This window comes from Callospermophilus lateralis, chromosome 4 (assembly GCF_048772815.1).
Source record: "Callospermophilus lateralis isolate mCalLat2 chromosome 4, mCalLat2.hap1, whole genome shotgun sequence".
Lineage (NCBI taxonomy): Eukaryota > Metazoa > Chordata > Mammalia > Rodentia > Sciuridae > Callospermophilus > Callospermophilus lateralis.
This window is the reverse complement of record NC_135308.1, coordinates 79,012,736-79,027,753: the sequence shown is the minus strand read 5'-3', so window position 1 is coordinate 79,027,753 and position 15,018 is coordinate 79,012,736. Positions and strand designations below refer to the sequence as shown.

The window sequence follows — 15,018 nt, the reverse complement described above, 5'->3', positions numbered from 1 at the left end:
CTATGCTTTCCGAACAGCTCTCAGGGTGAACTGCAGGAAATCCTCAAAGTTGCTCAAGATGAGTTGCATGGTCATGACCTTCTGCCAATCATTCTGTGACTCCAGTTTTGCCAACAGGTTGATATTTGCAGTTGGGCTAGGGAAGACTATTTTATTGGGATCCTTCACCTCTTGTTTCAGGATCTCAATCAGGGCTTTGGAACTGAACTGCACATGTTCAGCTCTGTCCCTGTTATTGCCTTCCTGAAACTTGTTCCGGATGTACCTCAGGTAGACCTGAAACTCCAGAAGCCCAGAGGTGATTCGCACAAGGCAGTTGTCCCGATTGTATCCAGTTTGGAAGCATCCATCTTTTTCAGTCATCTTTGGAAGGTTCAGATTGTTTTCGGACACTGCCACATGGCTCTTGATACAGGCCTCATCATTCTTGCACAGCTCCTAATTCAGAAGCCTTGTCCACATTTCAAGGAAGTTTTTGGTTTTATTGAAGTCTAATTTAGTGATTGTTTTTTTTTTGTGGATTGTTTTTGGTATCATGGCTAGCAACTGTTTATGTAGTCTAGGTCTTAGAGATTTTCTTTTGTATTCCTGAGATAATTTTTGTAACAATGAAATTTAGGTTGTGCTTCCATTTTTTTTTTTTAACCTATGGATGTCCAATTGTTCCAGCACCAATTTTTGAAACTACTTAGTTGTTTTTATTGCTTCTTTGCCTTTGCTGAACTAGAACTGTCCATACTTGTGTAAGCCTTGCTGGGGTTAGTATTATGTTCTGTTGGTACAAAACTTCCCATCACTTTGAAGGAAATGTGTTAATAAATTTATTATCAATTTGGAGAAAGTTGACAATTGTCCAATCCATGAAAAAAATACCACAACAGTACTGGCTAGTCATTTATTCAGATCTTTTATTTCTTTCAGTATCATTTTTCAGTAAGTCAGTCCTATACACATTTTTTTTTAATTTTTTTTTTTAAGAGAGAGAGAGAGAATTTTAATATTTTTTAGTTTTCGGCGGACACAACATCTTTGTATGTGGTACTGAGGATCGAACCCGGGCCGCACGCATGCCAGGCGAGCGCGCTACCGCTTGAGCCACATCCCCAGCCCCTTTTTTTTAATATTTAATTTACATTTTAGCTTTCGGCAGACACAACATCTTTGTTTGTATGTGGTGCTGAGGATCGAACCTGGGCCGCACCCATGCCAGGTGAGCACACTACTGCTTGAACCACATCCCCAGCCCCCCGTACACATTTTATTAGACTTATACCAATGTATAATCCCCAGATCTTTTTTTTAATTTTGAGACGGTGTCTGTCTTGCTAAGTTGATGAGGCTATGTTGTGGAGGCTGGCATTCAACTCAGGCAATTCTACTTCAGCCTCCGAGTTCATGAGATTACAGGTTTGCACCATTGTGTCTGGCTGATCCATGATCTTGATACTGTTGGTTGTGGGGGAAGACCAAAGAAACCTGGGGCCATATGCTGAGGGAGTTTATTAAAAGACTAGTTTGAGCCAGTCAGGTGCAAGATCTTAGCACCTCCCTTACTTTGAAACTTGCCTTGTAGACTCATGTAGATCTAATCTAAATCTAGATTATTTTAAAAGTTTAATAAACTGGAGCAAAATGAAGGATTATAAACTTTGTGAAAAAAGTCAATTTTGTTACTAATTTATGAATTTTGCAATCTCTTACAAAGTTGGGTTTTTTTTTTTTTTTTTTTTTTTTGGTAAATGAAAAATGCATTAAGTACCCATGATCTCAGTGTTTTAGGCTGTCACAACAGTACTGGCTAGTCGCTTTTGTTGCCATTTCTGAAATGAGAGTATTGTAGCTGCTGGTCACACAATTTCATTACAAAGCTCAAATCCATAGCAAGGAGGCTAGATGGAGAACAAGCCTAGGAATCAAGGTCTAGGTTCAAGTCTCCTGCTCTCAATGATCAGATCACTCTCAATGATCACCTCAGATCACTCACTGAAGATCCTGTTTTCGACTTCTTTACCTGAATAGCAAGAGGTATGTATCACTAGTTTTCAATTGGAGGTCAAGATGAAGACACTTCAAAATCATCCCCAATTCTCTTTCAACTCTAATATGTCACTATATTTTTGTGTTTTTGTTGTGGCCACACCTAAGGATGGCACCAGCAAATTCTATTTATTGCACTGATTGAAATGTCTAATATATACCTGAATATCATTGTAGTGCAAAAGTTAGTGGGGGAAATAGCCAATGGGTTGGGTAGTCTGTGTGTGGTGCAACTTTGTGTGGTAAGTACAACCAACCAAAATAGGTAGAGAAGCTGAACCTTGATCATTCAGCTCATTAGTTTCTGTTTAGAAATGCATTTAAACTGTGATATTAGATGCTTTTTGGTAGATATGATTTGAGATAACCCCAAAGTTGAATGTAAATCAAGTTAACTGATGGCTAAGAATTCCTGAAGAAATGTTCTTGACACACTGAAATTTACAGGCCTTTCCCCCCTACTTTTGTTCTGCTTACTCCCTTTTTCTCCTCTTTTTCCTTTTTTTTTGTGGGGGGAGGTTGTTTCATTTTAAGTTTAAATGACTGCTGCTCCTGTGTGTAATTTTCAATCATTTCTGTCATCCCCAATAAGTAGCAACTGGTGGGCATTGGGATAATGGTTATTATGTCAATATCACCTTTTATGAATGTGACTGGTGAGTAGGTAGTGATGGTTAATTTTGAGTCAATTTGCTAGCCTTGGGACATTTAGATTAAACCTCATTTTGGGGTGTGTCTGTGAGAAGGTTTCTGAATGATTAAATTTGAACCTGTGTACCCAGTAAATTACCCTCCCTCAGTAAATTGGCCATTTGGATGCATTGGGCATCATCAGGTCCACTGAGAGTCTGAATAGAAGAACAGATGAGGAAATATGAATGTGTTCCTTCCTGGCTTATTACTTGAACTGAGACATCTTATCTCTAGTCTGGGACAGGGAGCTACATTGTCAGCTCCCCTGGTTTTCAAACCCTTGGAATCTGACAACTACATCACTGCTTTCCTGGGTCTCCAGCTTGCAGATGGCAGGCTGTGGGATTTCTCAGCCTCCATTATCATGTGAGCCAATTTCTTATAGAAAGTCTCTGTTTACACACACATAGTTAACTTTATATCTGCAGGTTCTACAGATTAAAATTAGTTTAATCTGAGGTTAAAATTATTTTTAAAACTTGCAACTGCACTCGGAGGCATGTAGAGATTTTTTTTTCTAGTAACTTGCTAAATAATATACAGCAACTACTTAGCATCCAACATGGTATTACATATTATGAGTAATTATCTAGAGATAATTTAAAGTATATAGGAGGATATGCATGAGTTATTTTGCTTTACATATGTATTATACATATGTGTATATGCCATTTTATAGAAGAGACTTTAGTATTCACAATTTTGGTATCTGCAGAGGTCCTGAAACCAATCCCCCATGGATGATGAGAGATAATTATGTATGTGTATTTATATTAATATCTATATCCTACTTGTCTGTTTCTCTGGAGAATCTTGACTAATAGAAAAGTTTTAGATAAACCCAGTTTCCTGTTTTTTTTTTTTTTTTAAACTTTGTTTTATACTTTGTTTCCTAATCTCATTTTTCACCATGCTAGTTTGTGCATCTGTAGTTTAGGGTTGTCAAGGAAGTTTTTGTTTCTTGTTTTTTCCCCTTTCACAAATCTCAGAGTTAAATTTTCTGAAATTAATAAAGAGCCAGGTGTACTATTTTTCTCACGATACAAATGGTCCTAGTGCTTTTAAATAAAGTATTTTAATTTCAGACAATATAGTTACCATTCAGAGGAGTCATCTGTCCTTTTAATCATTCTAACTTAAAATTTTTGTCAATTTTAAAAAGGGGGCATGCCCCCTGATTCGTGTGTGTGTGTGTGTGTGTGTGTGTGTGTTATAAATAAAAATATTTATTTTGTTTGACCGTGCTGAGGATTGAACCCAGGGATACTTAACCAATAGGCTATATCTCCATCCCTTTTTAGTTTTTATTTTGAGACAGGGTCTTGTTAAGTTTCTGATTTCAAACTTACAACCCTCTTGCCTCAGCTTCCCAAGTAACTAGGATTAGAGGCATGCACCACTGTGTGCCCAGCTCATATTTTTGACTTATTAACATATATGACTGCATTCATAGCATATGTTATAAAACATAACAAGGAGAAATTAAAGACCACATAGTTTTCAGGGAATGTTTATTAGTGTAATCAATTTCTAAGATTATAATATCATTAATGTGATTTTTAATTTTTCATTATTTATAAAAGTATTGTCAATAATTGGGCATATGTGATTTTAATGTCTGTTTAGTTCAATTTGATATTTGCTGTCAATACTATAATAGCTGAAAAAATGTCCAAGTGGAAGAAAAGTATTTTGTTTTGCATATGTATTATACATATGAGTATAATATACATGAATATATAACATTTATATATAAATATAAATATTTATGAATTATTTATTATATGAACATATATAGATACAGGTGATATGGATATATATAGATATAACATTTCAATCTCATCAACTAATTATGTAAATTTTTAAAAAATTTGTCCTGGTATCAAAACAGTTCATGTTAGTTACATATTGTCACATGATATGTACATTCAAAGTAAATGTAATCGTAAATGTAATTTCAAAGTAAATAAAATAAAATTTTATTTTAAAGTTAAGTTTTTACAAGGCATAGTGGCACACACCAGCAATCTCAGCAACTTGGGAGGCTGAGACAGGAGGATCACAATTCAAGGTCAGCAATTTAGTGAGACCTTGTCACAAAATAAAAAATCAGAAGGGCTGCAGATGCAGCTCAAAGGCAGGACACCCCTGGATTCAATTCCAAGCACTAAAATATTTAAAAAGTAAATAAAAAGTTAATTTTTTAAAGTGCTTACTTTTAAGTTATTAAGTATGGAAATATGAAAAAATTCATAGGTGAGGAAGATCATTTCACTAATAAAATAAGATTATGGTAACATTTCCATAAATCCATTTTTCAAACCCTCATACCTAATCTTTTATTTTTCAGAACTCTTTATTTTTTGGTTTTGAACCCAAGAGTGCTTAATCACTGAGATACACCCCAGCCCTTTTTATTTATTTGTTTAATCTTATTTACTTACTTACTTTTGGTACTGGAGATTTAACTCAGCAGTATTTTAATACTGAGCTATATCCTAAGCTCTTTTTGTTTTTTTTGAGACAGGGACCACTAAGATGGCTTAGGGCCTTGCTAAGTTGCTGAGGTTGGCTTTGAGTTTACAATCCTCCTGCCTCAGTCTCCTAAATTGCTGGGTTTACAGGCATGCACCACCACACCTAGCCCACCAGCTCCTACTTATTCTGCTTCTCTAGAGATTGCAGATTACATACTGTACCATTCTTCCTTCTTTCCTTCTTTTTTTCCTTCCTTTCTTCCTTCTTTTGCAGTGCCAGGAATCAAACCTAGAACATTGTACACACTAAACAAGCACTCTACCACTGACCTATACCACCAGACCTCATTTTGTTTTGAGACAGGGTCTTGCCAAGTTGCCCAGGCTGACCTTGAACTTGTGATCCTCCTGCTTCAGTCACCAGAGTAGTTGGGGTTACAGGATACACCACTGCACCTGGTTTCCATTTTTGAAATTATGATATAATTTAGAAATATAAAAAGAGACATCCTGAACCTGGCATTCAATGGACAGAAGGCTCAACAGAGTATCTGGGGGTTCTTGCCAAGGTGCATCATCTTACTTCAATTATGGTAAAATGACAGACAACTCCAGCTGTGGGACATTTGGCCAAATATCTGATCATTGTCAGGTCATGAACTTAGGTAAGGGAAGACTGAGGTCTATCATAGACTGCAGGTAACTAAGGGGAAGGAACAATTAAGTGCAACTTGTATTTCTAATGAGATCATAGAGGTAGCAAAAGGACATTGGTGGAAGAACTGGGGCAATTCCAGTACTGTCTTTGTGTTAGCTAATGGTATTGCACCAAAGTTAACATCATGGTCTGCTCACTAGGCTAGTTGTGTAAGATGTCAACATTGGAGCAGTGAGCTGAGGGATATATAGATGCCATTCAGTGTGTTTGCAACTTCTCTGGAAGTATAAACTGAGGCCAGGTAAAAGAAAAATATACAAAAGTATGGAAAATGATATAACAAACATTCATGTATTGCAACTCATTTTGTTAGACCTTGACATTTCGCAATATTTTATCCATTATTTTTAAATAATAATACATTATAGATAAATAATACATTATAGATAACTTAGGCACCTGATCTTCCCCTTTGCTATTCCATTTGTTTCCCTCTTCACTCACAGGTACTGTTCTCATCTAAATGTTTACTCTATGTGTGTTTTAATGCTATTTCATGTTAATACATTGCTTGACTTTGGGGATAAAACATGGAGATAGGAATACAGTTAATACATCTGAATTGTACACAATAATTGTTAAAGTGGTAAACTTTATATGTTTTATTTATTTATTTATTTGTTTGTTTGTTTGCTTTTGTGGTGCTGGGGATTGAACCCAGGGCTTTGAACATGCAGGGCACTTTACCAACTGAGCTATATCCCCAGCCTGATTTTATATGTATTTTAACATTGAAAGGTGCAGGAAAAAAATACCAGTGTAAATGGACTTTATGTGATTCTTTTTGAATGCTGAATTACTTCTTTTTTTTTTTTTTTTTTTTTTTTTTGTGGGGCTGAGGATTGAACCCAGAGCCTTGTGCATGCGAGGCAAGCACTCTACCAACTGAGCTATATCCCCAGCCCACTTTTTTTTTCTTTAGTACCCTTTATATACCTGGTGCCGACTACTCTCACCTATAACCCTTTATGGTCATATGTTTACATGGCTTTTAACTCTTTTTTTTTTTTTTTGTACTGGGGATTGAACTCAGGAGTACTCAACCACTGAGCCACATCCCCAGCCCTATTTTTTGATTTTTTTAAATTTAGAGACAGGGTCTCACTGAATTGCTAAGCACTTTGTCATTGCTGAGGCTGGGTTTGAACTCCCGATCCTCCTGACCCAGTCTCCAGAGCTGCTGAGATTACAGGTGTGTGAAACTGTGTCCCGTCTCATGGCTTTAACTCTTAAATAAGGAGCCCCTTGACCCCAAAGATTCAGACATCTTTTCTGGGTATGTTAATCTAATAAGGTTTCTATATGCTCGATGTCTGTGGAAGGGAGGAAGGAGATAAGGAGGTTGAAATTGAGGAAAGGAAGACCTTTAAGACTAAACACTCATAGGCTTTCACAGGGTGAACAATGAAGGTCACATGGGGTGGTAGTAAAAGCTGGATGAGGAGGACGTTTGAAGGAACCTGTGGGTGAGTAAGATGATGGCGGCCATGGGAGGTGAATTGGCAACACAGGAAGAGTCAGAAGAAGGATGAGTCCAGTCATCCTCAAAGAAGTTGACCTGTAGGAACAATTTTAATAATATGTGCAAAGGAATTTCAGAGAGCACAGTGCATTGAGTTGAGAGAGGACTTTGCCAAATCAAGATCTGCTGAAAACCTTAAGTTTTGGTAAAATGGTTTCAGTGCGGGAATTAGCTCGATGACAGTTGACCCCAACTCTCTCTCCTAGATATCCCTTGAAGAAAGTATTTGGGGAAGATCCTCAGGAACATAACCACCACCAGCAGCCACAGTACTTACCAAGTGCTTGCTTTATCTTATTCATTTTGAAACAACACTGTGAGGCCTGTGGTATTACCTTCCTCAACTGTTGAATGAAGACAGCCAGACTTAGGATAGTTAAGCAGCATTCCCAGCTCTCACCTTCCTCCATGGGCCACTTACACCAGCCAACTTGCTAGAACCAAACAACATGGCAGAACATTTTAGAATAACATGCGGAAACCAGTCTGATTCCCCAGGATCATCAGAACAGCTTTCTGAGAGTCTGAACACCATTGATTGAAATGGACTTCCCAGTGACTCACTGCCCACTGCCACTTGCTTAAGACCCAGAAGTTCCACCAATACCATCCTGTTATGTGGGAGTCACAGGTGTCCTGCTGCCTTCTGACAGTGCAGGTATGGGTTAATGATAAAAGAGGATAAAATGCATGAAATAATAGATCAAATAGGGGGGATATAGTAAGAAGGGACACAGGGAGAGGGAGAGAAAAAAAAAATGCCTTCTGTTTAGGAAGCATAACACTCCCTGAAATGTCCTGAGAATCTATTTCAGTCTTCTAGTCAACATACTTACATTCAACCTGGGCCCAGATGTTAGGATGGAAGAGATATGGATAATAAGAACATTTGTTTTGTTCATTGGGAAAACATAAAACCACGATAATTGTACAAAAGGGGCTATCAAAACAATTAAAATTCTGAGTATATATAGTTTCCTAACTAGAGGGATTCTTGAGGTAAGATTCTGTTGCCTCCAACAAAATGTCTTCTCTGTAGTGCTAGCAGAAGGGGGCCCTCGTTGGCCCTCCCAGGGTGCTTTCTCCCTGGCAGGGAGGGGATTAGTTGCTTGCTGAGCCACAGGAAGCCTAACACAAAATTCACACAGCCTGTGCTTTCTTTGTTTGAAGGTGCATCCTCCTCCTTTGACTGCTCTGATGAGACTGAGGAGGTTTCTTCACTGCCAGTCTCCTGGCTTTGCATCTGCCTAGACAAAGAAGATGAGTTAGGGGCATACAATGTCAGCAGCAATGGACTCAATATCTAGTCATTCATTGATATCTAATTTAATTTTTTTCAAAAATAGCCAATTATAAATGATAAACTTCAGTACTCATTAATCATAACACACCACACACACACACACACACACTTGTATTATCATTAGTTCTTCTCTTTGCTCCTCCCCTCTCTTGCCTGTCTCAGTGCTCCTTGGCATTTCCCCCATACCTCTTCCCCAGCTCCTTTCCTTGCTGTCCTCCTTCTCCCATTGCTCATCTGCTCGGACCTTGGGCTCCATCTCTGCTTCACAGCAGGTAGAATAACTCCATGCTGTCCGACCTGTACCCCCACAGTGCCAATCCCTTGCCCTGTAGTGAGGCAGCTCTCGGCACATCTCAACAATTTCATTGTCCTCAAGTCTAGGAGGCATTTCTAGGAACTGGTCAATGTCTCCATTTTCTGGTGGTTTCCACTTGGGCAAGTCCTGACAAGTTTCATATTCTTGATGACTGATCTGATCCATATAGGAGAGACACTGCTGGACAGCTGGAGATCCTCCTCCTGAGGGGAATCAGAGAGCAAAGGGTCATTCATCGTCTTTGTCATCTTTCTGATTGTCTAGAAATATCTTCAGATTTTTCATTAGATCATCCAGGTCCCAGAGGATCTGGTTTATCCTCTCCTGTGGGTACTTGTCCATCCTCTGGTAGTCTACACTCCAGAACCCCATTAGCTACCAAGTCTTCACAGTGCCAGCCCAGATAGGCATCCAAGACCTCAATGATTGCTTCTTCCTCAAGCTTCTCTGTACTGTCCTGAATTGGATTTCATTTCCTCATGGGTCTCTTTACACTTTTGGTTCCCCATTCCCCCTGGACAGGAGGGAGGAAGTGGCAAGAAGAACCTGCAGAAGTCAACACTTCACAGGGTATGGTATCCTCACCATCAATGCTGTCCTCATAGGGGAAATAGCCTACAGAGAGGCTCTGGTTGGATTTGGATTCTGAAACTGCTCCATGTCAGGGCAGTTTTCTGCTGAAGGATGAGTCTTCCATGGAGTCCAAGGCCTCAAATGCCCAGTGTCCCTCCACACTGGAAACTTCAAAAGAAAAACATTAGTAGGTGATACTGGGAAGAGACTCATTTACTTTAGCAAATAATACTTATTCCTTTTTCCATTCACAACTATCCCACTAAGGCAGAAGCACATCCTATGTTTGAACTCTCCAGCCAAGGAGAGTTCTTTCTCTTTAAAAAACTTATTCTATTGTATAATAACCCTGTGCACTGAGCATCTCCACCTGTTACAGCTCATGCTTTGTCTTATTACTGCAGTTGGAAGAAGAGCTCATCATAAAAAATAGTTGTATAAGCTTTGAAAAATACAGGAAAGTAGGAAGAAGAAGATAATTACCCTTATCCCAACATCCAGGATGAATGATAACCATCAGAAAAAGACTTTAGTAAATTTCTATATCTTTTCTTTCTTTATATCTATCTATCTATCTATCTATCTATCTATCTATCTATCTATCTATGGATCATACATAAATGGGCTCATCAATATATATGTAGATGTCACATCAAAGAAAGTGGCATTATTAAATTTTATGTCACAGCCTACAAGAAATATGTATATGGCTATTCTCCAATTCTTAACCACTTTCTCATTAACTCTTTTGGTGATGATCTATTAGTGACCATTAGTTCAGGTTATCTATGACACTTAGATTATTAAGACCATTAACAATTATCTTATTAATGATGGTAAACCCCCTTATCTACAAATTTCTGCCTGTCTTTACATAGTCCTATAGGTTGGATTATTGGATCAAAGATTAAAAATATATTAAATTTATGATAGTTAATACTTAGTTACTTTCTAGAAAGAATACAGCTATTTAAATACCTATCTTCCCATCATCTGATGGCATCTCTAATCCAACATTTCCCATGATGCTCCAGCAAGTCATTAGGGAAGCGAATACACACGTGATGGCTTTCTCTGACTGTCTCTGTCTCTGTCTGTGTCTCTCTCTCTCTCTCTCTCTCTCTCTCACACACACACACACACACACACACATACACACACTCACGTTGCATATTCTGTCACTCCTGGCTCTTGTGACTGCCTGCAGGAAAGAGATTCCACCAACTCCTGATGCATAAATGGGTTATCTGAAGTCTATTAGATCCTGAATCTGGTAACTAACAAGGCAACTCTCAGAAGTCTGTGTTTTGAGACTGTTGGCTAATATGGCAACAGAGGACAAGTTAGAGCCAGAAGTGTGGAAGGAGAAAAAGGAGATAGAAAACCAAAGGACCCATCCCCTTGCTATAGTTGTTTTTTTGTGTCACTGTGACCAAAGTATATGACAAGAACAATTTAGAGAAGAAAAAGCTTATTTGGGGCTCACATTTTCAGAATGGGGGGAAGGTCCTAGAGGAGGAAAGATATCAATAGATGGGGAGGGGGGTTCAGAAGCAGAGATAAGAAGGGGCCATAGGAAGAACAACACTTCCAGGGCCAACCCCCAGTGACCCACTTCCTCAAAACATGTCCCACCTTCTTACAATTACTACCTAGTCATTCATTCAAACTAGGATGGACTCATTGGGTTTTAGCTTTTACAATCTACTCCTTTGACCTCTGATTAATCTTGCATTAACAACAGGAGCTTTTAGGAGGACACCTTACATCCAAACCATAACATTTTGCCCATGTCTCCTAAATAGCTTATATCATTCTCAATGAGCAAGATGCATTCAGTTTGTCTCCAAGAATCTCATAGTCTCCACAGCCCTGGCACTGCCTGAAAGTCCAGTCCAAATCCAAGTCTCCTCCAAGATTCAAGACAAACTCTTGGTTGTGATCCCCTGTAAAAATCAAAAACAGGTTTCGTGTATTCAAACTACAGTGGCACAGAATAATTATTCTCATTTCAAAATGAAGGACTAGGGCACAGAAGAAAAACTGGGGCCAAAATAAGACCAAGAGTCCCCCTGAGTCCACCTAACAGTGACCAAGACACATACATGACTGTGAGGTATTATTTCCTAAGGGCTTGGTTGCAGTGCTAATGGGCTTTCTATTAGCCTGGTGGTCTCTTCAGCTCCCCCTGCGCTCAGCTAACAGTCCATGTTACTGGAATCTCTTAATACCTGGGGTCTCTGTCCAGCTTCACTTTCACCTTGGCAACTTCAAGCATTGGTTTCTCAGGGGCAGCCCACGGAGACTTGGACTAGGCAACACTTTGCCTGACCTCCGGGTCTTCCTTTGAAATATTAGTGGACCCCTTCATGACCCCTGAGATATTTGTCAAAAAAGAGGCCTGGGTTTAAGCACACGTGAAAACACACACACACCTCTTACATAATAGCAGGACAAAGCCAAGAAATAGCTATCTGACCTAAAAGAACCTCTGCTCATTGGGATCTGTCAATTTCATAAGATCTTTCCCAATTTTTTGTCTCTATTTCCAGTAAAAAAGATAGTATTTAAAGTGTGTCATAACTCCCTTACATTTTTCACTATTGACTGGACTTAAATATCTATTTATTGTTCATTAAGATTGTTGAAGGTGACTCTGTTTCAGAGTTTCAATGGCATGATTCAAGAAAGCCCACAGGCTCCCCCAGCTGCTATGAATGATCATGTCTCCAAGAATTTGGCCAAGGATTTGATTCTGAGATGTGCAACTAATTTAGTTCTAAGAGAAACAAATAGCAATAAGGTTCAGTGCATCTATAAAAAGAGTCAAATCTTTTGCTTAAAAAACATGCACAGCTATAATTCATACTTCAATCAGAAGGAAATACAAACCACAGATCAGTGATACATTCATTCATCCATTTCACAAATATTTATGGAGAGGTTATTATGTGCCAGATATTGTTTCAGGTTCTGGGTATACATTTGTGAACAAAACAAGATCCTGTACTTATGGAGTTAGGGAAGAGAGATGATAAATAAACACGTAATTGTATAGAATGTCTAGGGATAAGTCCTAAAGGAGAAACAGAAAAGCTAGGGGTTGCTGAATGTGTCCAGATGGAGCTGGGTGGGGTGTTCAGGAAAGGCTTCGCTGATAAGATAACATTTGAGCAGAGACCTGAAGGAAGCAAGGGAGTTAGCTGTGCAGAAGTCTGGAGTGTTCCGGGAGAGCAAATGACATGTACACTGGTCTGGGAACATGTTTAAACTTTTTGAAAGACACTGGGAAGCCAAGGAGATGCAGGCAAAGAAACACCAAAGATCTTGTTTGATGCAAGAAGGCAATTTTATGCTATGCAAAGTGTTCAGATCATCCGATAAAAGCACGCTTTATTTTAGAACACACCTGACAAATTACATGCTGGATTTTCTCTTTCTGAACTCTATTCAGCCCCCTGCACTGTTAATGACATAATATAAATGAATCCTCAATGGGATTTCTTTTTCCTAACTTCAACACTTTTCTTGATTACTTCTTAGAGACTTTAGTGTACAGTTGTATTTTTGTACTTAATTTTTACTAGCAATGTTTGCATATTTGGGTACAAATATATATTTAACAATGCACTTAACTTGGAAAGAGAAAAACCTTAATTCAGATCTTGACCTTGGAGCTTTTTTCTGTGTAATAGTGGACAAGCCACAACCAGAGTCTCAATTTCCTTATAGTGCAGTAAAAAATAAGTGTGTTCTTCCAAATGTTTTCTCTATCTCACAAAACTGTTAGAGGGATCAAAGAAGATGATGAACCTGAAAATATTTGAGAATTCAGTTTTAATATCATAACTTTTTCTGATCTTCTCATATTTAACAAACATTTGCCAGTGCTTTACTAGAGTTTGCATATAATGATTAATTGGGGTCTCTGCCATCAAGAACAGCCTATCGAAGAAACATAGAAGGAACAAATGAGAAACACTCTGGGTGCTCAGAAGAAAGAAGAAGAGTCTGCATTGAAGAAGATTCAAAATGAAACTCAGAGAAGGTATACTTCTCAGAGGTAAGCTGGATCCCAAGTAGAAGGACTTTGTAAGTAAGTTAGGAGGGGAATGGTCACAAGCATAGTGAACAGAATATGCAAGTTCCCTTGTTGGTTGAAAGGCCTTAGTACTTCTTGGGTTTTTTGATTGTTGTTTTAGGGATTATGAATAATTAGTATGACCAAAGAATATTGCAATGTGGAGATAAGGTAAATTCTTATGAGATTTTCAATCATTAGGAATTTCATTCTGTAATGATGTAAAAATCTTATATGGGGAGAGATATTATATGGTAAGGTTTTGTTTATTGGAAAAAAAAATCATTGGAGAGGGAATAAGAACAATGAATTGAAGCCAGTTAGAAAACCCTTAAAGAAATCCAGGCAAGAAAAGAAGAGGGGCCGGTGCCGTGGCACACGCCTGTAATCCTAGGGGCTCCGGAGGCTGAGACAGGAGGATTGCAAGTTCAAAGCCAGCCTCAGTAATGACATGGTGCTTAGCAACTCAGTGAGACCCTGTCTCTAAATAAGATACAAAATAGGACTGGGGATGTGCCCCTGAGTTCAATCCCCAGTACAAAGAAAGAAAGAAAGAAAGAAAGAGATTTTGAAAGTAGACTGTACTTAACATTTTATAGGGTGAAATGGAGGCAGATAAAAATGAAAAACATCTATAGGGCATTTCCCAGCTATCAGTGTGCACAGCTAAGTGGATGTACACTCTTAATTTGAAGCTTATAGCCCCTTATAAAGGCAAATAACTATTTAAAGAGTGTTATGAAATAATTACTATCAAATTTTATAGAATTATTTAAATATTAAAACCCTATTCTTGGGCTGGGGATGTGGCTCAAGTGGTAGCACGCTCGCCTGGCATGCGTGCGGCTCGGGTTCGATCCTCAGCACCACATATAAACATAGATGTTGTGTCCGCCAAAAAACTAATTAAATAAATAAATAAATTCTCTCTCTCTCTCTCTCTCTCTTTTAAAAAAAACCTATTCTTATCACTGTTATTAATGAAGTAGGTGGAAATCATACAAGAGTGTTTCTAGTTGGGTGTGGTGGCACACGCCTGTAATCCCAGTTACTTGGGAGACTGAGGCAAGACTGTTTGGCAAGTTCAAGGCCAGTATCTGCAGTGAGATCCCATCTCAAAATAGAAAATATAAAGGAGTGCTGGGATGTCACTTAGTGGTAAGGGGTCCCCGAGTTCAAACCCCACCACACACCCACACGCAAAAAAGTGTTTCTTTTTAAAGTCAACTTGAGGTTGAACAGACTTCAGTCATATAACCAGAAAGCTACATGTCAGAGTTTTATTCAGGATAATTTTT

The 15,018-nt window shown here is 38.5% G+C and overlaps 1 pseudogene; it reads right to left on the bottom strand.

The window, feature by feature from the left end:
- Nucleotides 1-363, bottom strand: LOC143398368 (interleukin-6 pseudogene; annotated as a pseudogene).
- Nucleotides 364-15,018: the final 14,655 nt, after the last annotated feature.